This window comes from Pieris napi, chromosome 20 (assembly GCF_905475465.1).
Source record: "Pieris napi chromosome 20, ilPieNapi1.2, whole genome shotgun sequence".
NCBI lineage: Eukaryota > Metazoa > Arthropoda > Insecta > Lepidoptera > Pieridae > Pieris > Pieris napi.
In genome coordinates, this window is record NC_062253.1 from 9,493,336 (window position 1) to 9,507,659 (window position 14,324).

The window sequence follows — 14,324 nt, forward strand, 5'->3', positions numbered from 1 at the left end:
ATGTTAAGATCAATTTGTAATGTTTTTAATCGTGATTTTTACTGTTTAGACCAGTGCAGATAGATAGCCTTTAAAATAAATAAAAAGTGAAAAAAATTACAGTAGGATGAAACCCATTAGAAAAGGAGGGGAATATGATCAAAATGAAAGGAAAAATAAATTACGGTCGATCTGAGGTCGGGAAGGGGAAGGGGGGGGAGTTTTAAGGGTAAAAACGGTTTATCTCGATTTCCGGAAAAACTAAAAGTCCTATCGAAGAAAACTAAATGGCAAAGTTGTAGGTCATAAAAAGATCTACAACTTTTGTATTCACACATTTTTCACATAACCTCAAAATTTATGTGAAAAATTCAAAAAACCAAGTTTTTGGTTTTTTATTTATATCTTTTTCAAAAAAAAATTTTTTTACTACGAAATTTGGTGAAAACTTACTTTATTATGTCCCAAATATACTGTAATTTATTTGATTAAAAATATTTATTTTTTCACCTTATTTTGAATTAATATCGAAAAAACACCCTAATTTTCAATCGAAAAATCTGACGTCAAAATTTCATTATAATTTAAAGAAAATTAGAGAAGTAGGGAAGGGGATGACGGGTCTGGGCGTTACTGCATACGGTTTTTTGCATTTTCTGAGAAGATTTACTATGGTAATATATATATATATTTTACCATAGGAAAGTAGAGATTTAAACGCACTGAAAGCACATCAAGTTTTTGAAAAAAGCTGAAATTTTGACGTCAGAATTTTCGATTGAAAATTAGGGTGTTTTTTCGATATTAATTCAAAATAAGGTGAAAAAATAAATATTTTTAATCAAATAAATTACAGTATATTTGGGACATAATAAAGTAAGTTTTCACCAAATTTCGTAGTAAAAAAATTTTTTTTTGAAAAAGATATAAATAAAAAACCAAAAACTTGGTTTTTTGAATTTTTCACATAAATTTTGAGGTTATGTGAAAAATGTGTGAATACAAAAGTTGTAGATCTTTTTATGACCTACAACTTTGCCATTTAGTTTTCTTCGATAGGACTTTTAGTTTTGCCGGAAATCGAGATAAACCGTTTTTTACCCTTAAAACTCCCCCCCCTGCCCCTTCCCGACCTCAGATCGACCGTAATTTATTTTTCCTTTCATTTTGATCATATTCCCCTGCTTTTCTAATGGGTTTCATCCTACTGTAATTTTTTTTGGTTTCAAAAATTATCGGCACTGGTCTATTGATAAACTTTTGAATTTAGAACAATGTAGACTAGTATTAATATTTTACCAAAAGATCACAAATATATTTAGAAAAATATTTTTACTTTTTTAATTGATTATTGGAAATAACCACTTATATATTCAATATTTTCTGGTCATTTCCGGTACATCTACTTATATTCATAATAATTGTCATTATACGTATTTTATAATATATTGAGAGATTAAAAGTTTTTTTATACTCCACACTTTTATAAAACCGTATTTTTCTTAAAAGACCTGCCAAAAATCACAGATTAGCTTAGAAATTTCACCTATAAGAAAAGAGCGTAATAAGGGCCTCATAGCCTAGCGGTCTTGTTAAGTGGCAGCTAGGTGAGGGGTACCGGGTTCGATTCCCGGTTCGAGGGCAAGTTTTAATTTAATTTAAATTTGTTCTCGGCCTTTGGGAGGGTTGTGCGGTACCGGGCGAGTGCTTAAACCATACATGGAGGGCACGGTCGAATTTCTAAGGCAAGCAGTGAGTATGCTACCTAAGAAAGGAGACTGTGAAGGTTTAGAACGTAGCATTACGTTCTAGGCCGAGGATGGCAAATTACAAGTGCGAATTATAAAAATCTTATACTTGACGCTGGCTACTGCACAAACCGTGGCAGAAGCATTAAAAAAAAAAAGAGCGTACCAATTCTTAATACCCCGGCATGGCCCTTAGGGAAGGGTCGCACCTTCCGGCATTGTAAGTGTCTATGGACGTCGGTATCACTAAATATCAGGTGAACTTCCTGACCGGGTTTCCATTCCCGGAGAGACAATTATTGTTTGCGGTAACTGGTCTTAGTCAACTTAGTTACAGTGTCGACAAGGTGTGAAAGACGCGATACGAATTACTAATTAAGGCATCTTAAAGTTTGTAAGGCAGGTCACAATTGAAAAGCAATTACGAGAGAGAAGCACCGTGTGAAATTAGACCTTTTTTATTTTAATTCGATTTTTCTGAACACTAGTAACCGATCTACATTATTTATTTAGTAGTAATAAATTGCGAAAAATGGAAATAAATAATTGCTTTTCTAATATGCACAAAAACCTTTTTTTTTTTAAGTTTTTGTAATATGCACAAAAACAATAGAAAAAAGGTATTTAATACATTGAAAGTTTTATTATAACGCATTATCTAATTAAATAAAGTTTATTTAAATACACAAGAAATTATTTCTACATAATTAAAGAAATGGAATTTTTTTGTGACAGTGTGCGCGCGCATCGTAAAATCGTAAAATTTGCTCTCATCATTTTCCCTTTCACGCCAAAAGAAGTATAACTTCAAAAAATACACCAAGGGTGGCGCTATGGTATGGTTTAGTATGATTGGTGCCGTGGTGGACTTAGTGTGCGCAAGGAGTCGCTCATTAGGTCCGTTATACGTAAAGTCCTGGCTAATTAAGCCTTCCTCCCAGAAGCATATAAGTCTCCGGGGCACGTCGTTGGCTTCACGGAGCAACCTCACTGCTCCGAGGCATTAAAAAATAAATAAAAAAATGTGTGCGTGTACTAGGTGTACACACGTAAGAAGTGAAACTTCTTTATGACCTTATTTTTCGAAAAATAAAGTTTAACAAAAGGCTTTTATTATCATAGACATGAATACAAATACAATTATTTCATTTTACCTTATTACTTCTAAGATTATTACAGAATTTCATTAATTGTAATAGAATTATTACAAAATCAAAAAATCAAAATCAAAATACGTTTATTCAATTTAGGTGCTTCTTAGAGCATGCTTATGAATGTCAACAACGTTTACAAAATTCACGAAAGAGCAGGACTACGCCATCCGTTCGCAAAACTACCAGGAGGCCTTGTTCTGAGAAGAACGGGCAAGAAACTCAGCAAGTTTTGCCCTCCGATTACTATCATTGTTATCGTTATTATATATTTTGGTTATTAATGGCTTCGAATCTCTTCGGATCAACCGTGGTAGGGACAAGAAAAAGATGGCACGTAACCGACAAACGTGACGATTTGCTACAAAATTTCTCCCATACGTCGATAAAGAACTTTCATTCCAACGCCGATAAAGAAGTTTGACTTCAAAAAGCAACATGGCGCGTAACGGAAAAATGTGACGCGTAACGAAAAAATGTTACACTAAATTTTTTTCCAACCCCGATAAAGAAGTTTCACTTCAATAAATAATTTTGCGCCTGGTAGAATATTTGCTGTATACCGAGGTGCTGTCATAACCTGAAATTTCAGTTCTAATTGCTTCAAAATTATCTCAAAATATATGTTTAGCATATGCGTAATAAGAAGGGAGATTTACGCTCAATATCAAGAAAAGTTAGTTGCTACTTCTCACTAGATGGCGTTGATAGTCGAATGAAACGCGCTAGCGTTTCGCCTAAGCACTAAGTACTTAAGATTTGTCATTTAATAATATTATTGATTCAACGCGAACTTGTAAATTCTAAAACCGGAATTTTTGTAAAGCAATAGTTGATTATTGCTTATAACCTTGTTTAATCCAGCACTTGTTTATGCTGTAGCAGATTGTTTGAAGTTTTATCGCTTATAGTGCAGGCTATCTGCCTTTAAAATAAATAAAGTGAAAAAAATAATAGTAGGATCAAGGATGAAACCTATTGGAAAGGGAGGATAATATAAAAATTAAAGGTAAATTATTTACGGGCGATCTGAGGTCGGGAAGGGAAGGGGGGGGGGGGACTGGGGAGTTTTAAGGGTTAAAAAACGGTTTATCTCGATTTCCGGCAAAACTAAAAGTTCTATCGAAGAAAGTTAAATTGCAAAGTTGTAGGTAATAAAAAGATCTAAAACTTTTGCATTCACACATTTTTCACATAACCTCAACATTTATGTGAAAAATTCAAAAAAACAAGTTTTTGGTTTTTTATTTTTATCTTTTACAAAAATTTATTTTTTTAAACGAAATTTGGTGAAAACTTACCTTTCTACGACCCAATTACGCTGTAATTTATTTGATTAAAAATATTTATTTTTTCACCTTATTTTGAATTAATTTAAAAAAAACACCCTAATTTTCAATCGAAAATTCACCCGTCAAAATATCAGATTTTTTCAAAAAGTTGGTGTGCTTTCAGTTCGTTGAAATCTCTACTTTCGTATGGTAAAACAATATATATATATATATATTACCATAGTAAATCTTCTCAGAAAATGCAAAAAATCGTATGCAGTAACGCCCAGAACCGTCATCCCCTTCCTTACTTCTCTATGAAATACGAAAATTTTAGCCCATCTAAAGGCTAAAATTTTTTTTAGGTCATTCAGGTATATATAAGTTATCTTAAAATAGTAATAAATAGGCATCTAATTATAATTTAAAGAAGATTCATAGAGAAGTAGGGAAGGGGCTGACGGGTCTGGGCGTTACTGCATACGATTTTTTGCATTTTCTGAGAAGATTTACTATGGGATATATGTATATTTTTTTTCCATAGGAAAGTAGAGATGTCAACGAACTGAAAACCCCCAAACTTTTTGAAAAAAGCTGAAATTTTGACGTCAGAATTTTCGATTGAAAATTAGGGTGCTTTTTTGATATTATCTTAAAATGAGGCGAAAAAATAAATATTTTTAATCAAATAAATTACAGTATATTTGGGATATAATAAGGTAAGTTTTCACCAAATTTCGTAGAAAAAATTCTTTTTTGAAAAAGATATAAATAAAAAACCTAAAACTTGGTTTTTTGAATTTTTGACCTAAATTTTGAGGTTATGTGTAAAATCTGCAAATACAAAAGTTGTAGATCTTTTTATTGCCTACAACTTTGCCATTTAACTTTCTTCGATAGGACTATTAGTTTTGCCGGAAATCGAGATAAACCGTTTTTTACCCTTAAAACTCCCCCCCCTGTCCTTCCCGACCTCAGATCGCCCGTAAATTATTTTTCCTTTAATTTTTATAATATTCTCCTCCTTTTCCAATAGGTTTCATTCTACTATTATTTTTTTAGGTTTCAAAAATTATCGGCACTGGTCTATTAACTGTTAACTACTAAAGTCATGAATTTCTCTAGTCTATTGATTACTGGGTCTAACTTGAATAACATTGGATAATAATATATATATTTTATTCTAAGAAGCCTTTTCTTCAGTGTTTTGAAATCGGGTAATAACTAATAAGCTGAATTGAAATAATTAGAAAATTTAATATTGAGTTTTCTATAAAGAATAATAAACAAGTAGCAATAGTAACAATTCCTAATTCAATAACATTGAAAATAATTTTTCATACTAACTTATGTTATTTCATATTAAATCATATAAAATCACATCTTCTCATAAACAGTGTTTTAAGATTAATAGGAATAGTAGTCAAATCCATACTTAGCGTATTTAAGAAGTAAATGTATATAGAAATTAAATTGATTTTTTTATTAAAAAAGAACTATATTAACATTGCTTTTGAATTAAGTATTAAGTTTGTTATCATATAAGAGCTGTAAACGTAAGTATTTTTTATCTAAAAGGCTTCCCAAATTTATTTCTAGTAAATAAATGAATCCATCTGTCCAATCAATCAATTTAATTTTACAGAAAAACAATTGTAAGGACGCACTGGTACCCAATTCGAGACTTAATTAATTTAATGAATTACAATGTAGTGACTGACGGCTGAATTTTTTGTTTTATGTGATAGGAGGAAAATGGGCACTTTGAATTAAGCGATAGCCGCCGTCGAAAGACACCTGCCTGAATAGAGGGCGTGTTGCCGACCTTTAAATCTTATCTCCCGAATTTATCAAAAATGTATTAACAATAGACGCAAGTCTCGTTTCTGAATCTCCCTTGGAGCAGTTAGTAAATACTAAAAAGCTTTAACTGCTTAGCGTCTGAAATGTACGTAATAACATTTGCCCTTATTGCACCCATAAAAGTCATATAAAATTGCCACGATTATTTATTTTCTGCTGTTTCATCAATTCTTTAAAAAACTTGACGATCAAAGTGTGACGGTGAGTTTCTTTCCAGTTCTTTTAGCTCTACGCCCTTGGTACACTGGTAGTAATTTTTTTATGAAATTTGTCAGAATTTATGAATTAAATTTTTGACGTTGGCCAGGTTACAGGCTAAAAATTAATGGAATCCGGGTCTTCTTTGGTTAGGGAGCTTTCAAGTATTACAGTAACGCTATTTTGGTGATTTTTGAACGTAACGTAACGAGCTGTAACGTTTTCTGTACCCCCCTGACCACCAAGTGAATTTTTTTACCTAAATACAATTATATACTGTGAGGCATCGTAACTTTATACAAAGCATGGAAGTTGAAAATACTTACTTATAAAGAAAATGTTCAATTACACAGCTGCAGAAGTATCTCCTCGAGAGCGCTACAGTAGAAATAGAAAGTGCTAAGTTGGTTTGAGTTTTTGAAGGAAATATTAGGTGATTCGCCTATATTATACAATATTATAAAGAGGAAAGATTTGTATGTAAATATGGTTGAAACGAATTGGCTCAAAAAATACTGGACCGATATGTTAAGATCAATTTGTAATGTTTTTAATCGTGATTTTTACTGTTGCTAAACTTTTGAATTTAGAATACTCGTAATGTAGACTAGTTTTAATATTTTACTAAAAGATCACAAATATATTTAGAAAAATATTTTTACTTTTTTAATTGATTATTGGAAATAACAACTTATATATTCAATATTTTCTGGTCATTTCCGGTACAGCTACTTAAATTCATAATAATTGTTATTATACGTATTTTATAATTTGTAAATAAAATAATATTGAGAGATTAAAAGTTTTTTTTATACTCCACACTTTTATAAAACCGTATTTTTCTTAAAAGACCTGCCAAAAATCACAGATTAGCGTAGAAATTTCACCTATAAGAAAAGAGCGTAATAAGGTCCTCATAGCCTAGCGGTCTTGTTAAGTGGCAGCTAGGTGAGGGGTACCGGGTTCGTTAGTAAGTAAGTTAAGGTAAGTTTTAATTTAATTTAAATTTGTTTTCGGCCTTTGGGAGGGTTGTGCGGTACCGGGCGAGTGCCTTAACCGTACATAGAGGGCACGGTCGAATTTCTAAGGCAAGCAGTGAGTATGCTACCTAAGAAAGGAGACTGTGAAGGTGTAGAACGTAGCAATACATTCTAGGCCGAGGATGGCAAATTACAAGTGCGAATTATAAAAATCTTATACTTGACGCTGGCTACTGCACAAACCGTGCCAGTGCCATTTAAAAAAAAAAGAGCGTACCAATTCTTAAACCCCGGCATGGCACTTATAACCTTCTGGCATTGTAAGTGTCTATGGACGTCGGTATCACTAAATATCAGGTGAACTTCCTGACCGGGTTTCCATTCCCGGAGAGACAATTATTGTTTGCGGTAACTGGTCTTAGTCAACTTAGTTATAGTGTCGACAAGGTATTCGTGTGAAAGACGCGATACGAATTACTAATTAAGGCATCTTAAAGTTTGTAAGGCAGGTCACAATTGAAAAGCAATTACGAGAAAGAAGCACCGTGTGAAATTAGACATTTTTATTTTAATTAGATTTTTGTGTCGGTTTTTCTGAAAACTAGTAACCGATCTACATTATTTGATTAGCAATAATAAATTGCGAAAAATGGAAATAAATAATTGCTTTTGTAATATGCCTACACAAAAACTTGTATATTTTTATATACTTTTTTTTATTTACACAGAACAGGGGGCAAACGGGCAGGAGGCACACCTGATCCTAAGTGATACCGCCGCCCATGGACACTCAATGCCAGAGGGCTCGCGAGTGCGTTGCCGGCCCGAAGTCGAACTATTTTGCTTTATTCTAGGATATCGTTAAGCCGAAACTGAATTAGACTGGCTAATTCGTGTTAAAGGCTCATATTGAATTGAAATCTTTTCCATAAGCTAGGGACAAAAAAACGTTCAATTCGAACGGATAAAGATTTTGTTAACATGTTATAAACATAATAAAAAAAACGTGTGTGTACTTATGTACACGCGTTAGAAGTTATACTTCTTTGGCGTAATAAGATTAAAATCCTTTAAAAAAACGACACTAACAATAGAAAAAAGGTATTTAATGCATTGAAAGTTGTATTATAACGCATTATCTAGTTAAATAAAGTTTATTTAAATACACAAGAAATTATTTCTACATAATTAAAGAAATGGACATTTTTTATTTAAAAAAATTGACAATGCTAAATTCAGGGAGTCGGTTTTTTGTGACAGTGTGCGCGCGCATCGTAAAAATTTACTCTGATCATTTTCCCTTACACGCCAAAAGAAGTATAACTTATGCGCACTATGGTATGGTTTAGTATGGTTGGTGACAATTAGACGCAATTAGACGCTCATTAGGTAAAGTAAAGTCCTGGCTAACTAAGCCTTCCTCCCAGAAGCATATAAGTCTCCGGGGCAAGTCGCTGGCTTCACGGTACAACCTCACTGCTCTGAGGCATTAAAAACTAAATAAATAAATAATTAAGCACCTGGTAGAATATTTGCTGTATAACCTGAAATTTCAGTTCTAATTGCTTCAAAATTATCTCAAAAGATATGTTTAGCGTATGCGTAATAAGAAGGGAGATTTATGTCCAATATCAAGAAAAGTTAGTTGCTACTTTTCACTAGATGGCGTTGATAGTCGAATAAAACGCGCTTGCGTTTCGCCTAAGCACTAAGTACTTAAGATTTGTCTTTTATAAGTATCAGTGATATTCAATTTAGAATCACTTCTTGATTTTAATTCAAAAACGTTGATATTTTTGTAAAGCAATAGTTGTTTATTGCTTATAACTATGTTATTGTCAGAACTTGTTACTTGTTAGTACTGTAGCAGATGCCAGATTGTTTTGGAGTTTTATCACTTAACGTTAACTGTGGGGATGTGACATTCTGCATAAAAATTCGATTTTATATTAGGCCTTCGACCGTGTCTGGCACGATGGCCTCGTGTTGAAGCTCGCCGAGTCTCCACTGCCCCGCCGCATAGTCGCCGTGCTCCGCGCCTTTCTCACTGATCGCACGTTTTTCGTAGCGACGGGAGAGGCTGCGTCGAGACCGCGACCTATCACGGCGGGTGTACCACAAGGCAGCGTGCTGTCTCCAATCTTGTATGCCACGTATACTGACGACGTCCCGTGCCCAGAAGGGTGCACCTTGGCCCTCTACGCAGACGATACGGCGTACGTGGCCACATCCCTAAAAATAAAGCACGCTGCGGTTAAGCTCCAACGCGCTCTGGACCTCCTGCCAGAGTGGCTAGAAAAGTGGAGATTAGCCGCCAACCCTAACAAGACACAGGCGATTGCCTTTGGCCAGAGTAAGTTGCCGCCGCCCCTGAGATTCCTGGATCAGGACGTGCCGTGGAAGACGCCGGTCACATATTTAGGGGTCACCATAGACCGGCGACTCACAATGCGGCACCATGTCAACAGGGCAGTAGGGAGAGCCAAGGGTGCGACGTACGCGCTCTACCCCCTACTCTACGGCAACTTACCCCTCCGAATCAAGCTCGCGCTCTACAAACTGTACGTGCGCCCACACCTAACGTACGCGGCACCGGCGTGGTACTCCTACACAAAGGAGACCCACCGCCAGAGACTGCGCGCCGTACAAAACATCAACCTACGACGCGCAGTGGGGGCCCCCCGCTACGTTAGGAACACCACCATAGCGCGGGACTTGAGGATGGAATCAATCGACGAGTTCGTCGCACGGCTCGCCAAGGGGATGTTTGATCGAGCGGACGCCTCTCAACATCCCCACCTCAAGGACATCGCGCCGTGGCACTCCAGGCCACCAGACAAATACAGGTATCCGCGTGAGCTATTCTCCGCGGATACCTCAACCACCGGACGTGACACCAGGGCAGCAACCGCGGCTACGACCGCTGGTCGCCTCGCTGGGCCTCCCCCGGGGCCACCGGGGGTCTCACCCGGCGGAGCTTGACCGCGAGCCGCGTAGCTGCCCGATACCAACCATTGAGACACCAGGGCCAAGTCGAGAATACTCCTTGGCCCCAAACCACCGGACTTGACACCCCGGAATAGACCCCATCGGCTGCGCGCAGCGAGTTGAGGCCAACGCCTCCTTGCGCGCTGCAGCCCCCATCAAGAGGAGAAACCTCGACCCCGTACCGCCCTGTATTAGCAGGGCGCGAGAAGTCACTCCACCCGAAGGGGGCATAGCCCCGAACGGGCTTAAACACACCCCTCTAGAGGGAGTGTGTAACAAAAGCAATGGAAATTCAACCATTTTAGTATAGCTGTCTGCCACCCTGTTGAGCACACGAGCCTTGTCTTTTATCGCGTTTTGTTTAAAATCTTTATTAAGTAAAGATAATAACAAACACCGAACGAGGGAGCCGCCTGCACTAAATACTACGCCGGCACCAAGGTAAGGAAAGTGCTGCGCCTATCCCGGCTTCCCACCAGCGGGTCTCACCGGGGGATGCGCATGCGCGGACCAAACTAAGGTGTCCAGGCTGTGCCTGGCAGACTCCAGCTCCCGCCATGGAGCGAAGATCCCGTCGCGACGAGTCTGGCCCGCGCGCCAAAGAACGCTCCCGCTCGCGCGGTGGCCGCCGCCGCCGTCGCCGCCGCCGCCGCCGTCGTCAACGAAAAATACACCCGCGTCGCGTATGGCAGACCGGCCCAGGAGTGACTCTCGCTCGCGTAGCGATCGAGCCCTGGGACCGGGAGCCGAAGACAGTGTAAATAAAAACATTTCTTACGAACAGCTCTCGTCGCGGTATACGGCTGGCGTATACCCCGTCGCAGCGGCCCCCCACAACCCCTCCCCCGCGGAGGAAATTAGTGACCAACGCGGAATATCGCGTACGACCTCGGATGTAAATTTAAATGCAAATTTAAATGTAAACTTAAGTGAAAGTGAAAGTGTAAGTGCCCACGGTGGCGATTTTAGGCCGCAGCTCTCGTCGCGGTATACGGACGACGAGAGCGCCCTTGTCGCCACCCCGCACCGACCTCAACCTCATCAAATAATAAATCCTGTAAGTAAAGATTTATCAGACCTATCTTATCAAGGCGACAACCCTGCCCATGGGCGCGATCCTGAAGAGCTGATCGCGTACCTAGAGGGCGACCTGCGGCCTTTGCAGCCCGTATCCGCGCGGGCCGGATATGAGTTGGATGCGTTTTTTGTTGCGCAGACAATCATAGGCCGGTACGCAACGGACGGGCTCGCACGTGCCATGTGCGAGTACCTCTCACAGACCCGCAGGCGCCTACTGGAGCAGGGTGTCATGACATCGCCGCTATCAAGCGACGAACACAATGCGCTCGCCGAAGCGAGGCGAGCGCATAATTTCTCCTTACGCCGCCCGCCGCCGCAGGACTTTTACGAGGACGCCGCCGGGACGGCGCCCAAGCGCATGTGCGCACAGACGACGCCGCCATCTCCCACCATATGCCGCCATCGGATGCCGCCGCAACCGCAGGCGCCGTTGTCTCAGAGAGACCCGCGTTGTCGTCGCCTGGCGGATGCGCCCATGGGCATGACGCCCACCATGGCGCCCCCCGCACCCCATCAAGTGACGGCTCAAAAAGAGCCGCAGGACACGGCGGGCACGAATAAATTGACGACCGCCTCGCCCATGGGCATGACGCCCACCACGGTGCCTCCCGCACCCCCACAAGCGACGGCTCAATCAACGCCGCAAGACGCGGCGAATTCATACGCCGCGACGACCGCTTCGCCGGCAGTAGCCCGCCGGCCCCCCCTCGCACCCCTGCCCCCCGCCGCATCGAAGCCGAAATATCCGCCGTTTGTGATCGAGTCCCTCCCTGACTGGACGGTACATGTCAGGGAGATGAAAAAAGGCTCGGGCGCACGGTCAACGCGCGCGCTTTTGGGCAGGGGCTGAAAATCATCCCAGAAGACGAGGAAGAGTACCGTGTGGTGCAGCGGTACCTTGGGGAGTTGGAGAGTAGCGGCGTCAACGTCGTTTACTTTTCATACTCCCTACCAGCAGAGAGGCAGCTAAAGGTGGCAGTGCGGGGCGTTCCGGCGGACACGGAGCCCGAGGCCATCATGACAGAGCTGCGCGACCTCGGGTTTGAGCCGGAACACGCTCAGCCCATACGCGCCAGGAAGGGTAGACCGGGGTGTATCTTCCTAGTTATTCTGCGCCGCACCCCCGACCTCACCCCCGCTATATATGACATCAAGGAGTTGCTGTGTATACCGGGGGTCACGATCGAGTCCTGGCGGGGCAAAAGGGGCCCCGCCCAATGTCACCGGTGCCAAGGATTTAGACACTCTTCGCACCAATGCCACCGGGCCTTAGCCTGTGTGAGGTGCGGGGAGGGACACCACGCCACAGACTGCCCCCTGCCAAAGGGGGCAACGCCGAAGTGCGTCAACTGCAAGGGGGCGCACCCGGCGAACCATAGCACGTGCCCTGTGCTAAAGGAGGAGGCGCGCAATAAGCGCGCAGGCACAGTGGCACACACCACACGGGGCATGGGCGCCTCGAAGGCGCGTGGCGCACATGGCGCGCCTGGCGCACCTGGCGCAAGTGGCGCGCGGGGCGCGCGTGGTGCGCATGGCGCGCAGAGCGCGCGTGACGCACATGGCGCGCATGGCGCACCTGGCGCTTCTGCCCGTGCACCCGCAAAGCATGGAGACGAGCCGCGCACGCATGCGCAGGCTGAGCCGCGCGCCCATGGGCGGCACGTTTCGTACCATCGAGATGTAGACATCATCTCCTACCCTACGGAGCCCCTGCGAGGTCAGCGCAGGCGCCCCAGAGGTAGGAGAGGTCGGGGGGGGTTGCAACCCCCCGCCCCCCCGCGCGCGGAGTTTTCTGCGCAAGCCGAGGCTGGCCCCAGTAGGGCCGCCGCCGACTCCGCTCCAGCCGATGGAGCCACCAGAGCCGCCGGACAGCGAGCCGCACGCCCCCACAGTGGGGGCCCATTGGGGGGCCTGACGCCTTCCATTGAGGCGGCGATCGTTGAAGCGGTTGACAGGGCGGTCAACGAATTAATGGGCGCCCTATACCCGCCCCCGTCCGATCATCATGCAGGACGCCGAGGGCGCAGTAGAGGCGTAAGAAAACAAAGAAGATGAACTTACGCCTCCTGCACTGGAACGCCGCAGGCCTTCGGGGAAAAGGCCACCACCTGCGTCACATCTTGCGTACCCAAGACGTGGATGTGGCGCTCATCTCCGAAACACACTTGCGCTCCACCGACCGCCTGAGTGCTGCGGGCTACTTCGTCTACCGCGAAGAGCACCAGGCGATCACCGGGGCGCCCATACGTGGCCTGGCGGTACTGATTAGAAGGAGGATTCCTCATCGTGCCATCCAGGCCACAAATCACACTGGCATCCTGACGCTAGGGGTAGAGCTGGAACTGGGTGGCCAGCCCACAGAAGTGTTGGCCATCTACGCTCCCCCTGGCTCTAACTTCATCCCGGCCGAATTGGAGGCCACGCTCAAACAGAGGCCAACAATCCTCGCGGGCGACTGGAATGCCAAGCACATCAGCTGGCACTCGCACTCCAACAGCCCGCGGGGGATTCGACTTCTACAATACGCCGAGACCCGAGGTTACACCGTGTGCGGGCCAGAAGACGCGACACACTACCCAAGGATAGACACCCACAGGCCGGACATCATAGACTTGGTGGTACACAACCGGCCTGGCCTCCACCTGGCGCAGGAGGTACTGATGGACGAATTCCAGTCGGACCACCAGCCAGTGCTGTGCATCGTCGCGGGGGCTCCATCCCCGCCTGCGCGCACCTGCAGGGTCACCGACTGGAACGCCTTCGAGTCCATCATTGGAGACACCCCTGCACCCGGCCCACCGGACATGACACCAGGCGCCGTTGACGACATGGCGGAGTCCATGACGCGGCAACTCCAGGCGGCTCTGGCGGAAGCTACCACGACGCGTCCGCCGGAGGTCATACGCCCAGACCTCGCTCCCCACGTGCAAAGACTGATAAAACAGAAGCGCGCACTCAGGAGGCAGTGGCAGCGCAATCGCTGCCCAGTGCTGAAGACGCAGCTGAACCGCCTCGCCGAGCGTGTCAAGGCCGAACTGGCGACACACGCGCGGCGCACGTGGGAGC